Raw genomic sequence first — 1,441 nt, 5'->3', positions numbered from 1 at the left:
CAGAAATGCAGCCAGTTGACTGAACCCATGGTATACAATCCTTAACAAAAAGGACAAATTTGGAGGCATTGTGCTACTTGACTTCAAACTATACTACAAGGCTAAGTAACAAAACAAAATGGTACTGGTACCAAAACACATATATAGATCAATGGAACAGAATAGAGACCTCAGAAATAATGCCACACATCTACAACCATCTATTCTTTGACAAACCTGACAAAATCAAGCAATGGGGAAAGGATTCCCTATTTAATAAATGGTGTTGGGAAAACTGGCTAGCCACATGAAGAAAATTGAAACTGGACCCTTTCCTTACACCTTATACAAAAATAAACTCAAAATGGATTAAAGACTTAAACATAAGACCTAAAACCATAAAAACTCTAGAATAAAACCTAGGCAATACCATTTAGGACATAGGCACGGTCAAAGACTTTATAAGTAAAACATCAAAAGCAATGGCAACAAAAGCCAAAATTGACAAATAGGATCTAATTATCTAAAGCGCTCCTGCACAGCAAAAGACACTATCATCAGAGTGAACAGGCAATGAACAGAATGGGAGAAAAATTTTACAATCTATCCGTCTGACAAAGGGCTAATATCCAGAACCTTCAAAGGACTTAAATTTATAAGAAAAAAACAACCCCATCAAAAAGTGGGCAAAAGATATGAACAGACACTTTTCAAAAGAAGACATTTATGCAACCAACAAACATATGAAAAAAAATCTCATCTTCATTGGTCATTAGAGAAACAGAAATCAAAACCACAATCAAATACCATCTCGCGCCAGTTAGGATGGCCATCAGTAGAAAGTCGGAAAACAACATATGCTGGAGAGGATGGGGAGAAATAGAAACACTTTTACACTGTCAGTGGGAGTGTAAATTAATTCAACCATTGTGGAAGACATTGTAGTGATTCCTCAAGGATCTAGAACCAGAAATACCATTTGACCCAGCAATCCATTACTGGGTATATATCCAAAGGATCATAAGCATACATGTGGTTTTTTTGCAGTGCTATTCACAATAGCAAAGACTTGGAACCAACCCAAATACCCAATAAATGAAAGACTGGATAAAGAAAATGTGGCACATATACACCATGGAATACTATGCAGACATAAAAAAACGATGGGTTGAGGATCTAAGATGGCCGTTTAGGAACAGCTCAGGATTGCAGCTCCTAGTGAAAGTGCAGAGGGTGAATTGATGCCACATTTTTATTGCCCACAGACTAGGAAATTCCCAGGCAGAGGAGCTCCACAGGTCACCAGCGCGGCTGTTTCGGCCAGCGCGGCTGTGCCGGCTGGCGCCGCTGCTTTGCCCTGCGCGGCTGCTTTGTCAGCACCCGGAGCAGCGGTTCTCCGTACAAAATACACCGATCTGGGTGCCCTTTTGGCTGGCAATTGGAGCCACGGGAAGTCGCCCAT

This window comes from Cebus imitator, unplaced genomic scaffold (assembly GCF_001604975.1).
Source record: "Cebus imitator isolate Cc_AM_T3 unplaced genomic scaffold, Cebus_imitator-1.0 Scaffold67, whole genome shotgun sequence".
NCBI lineage: Eukaryota > Metazoa > Chordata > Mammalia > Primates > Cebidae > Cebus > Cebus imitator.
This window is presented reverse-complemented; position numbering follows the sequence as displayed.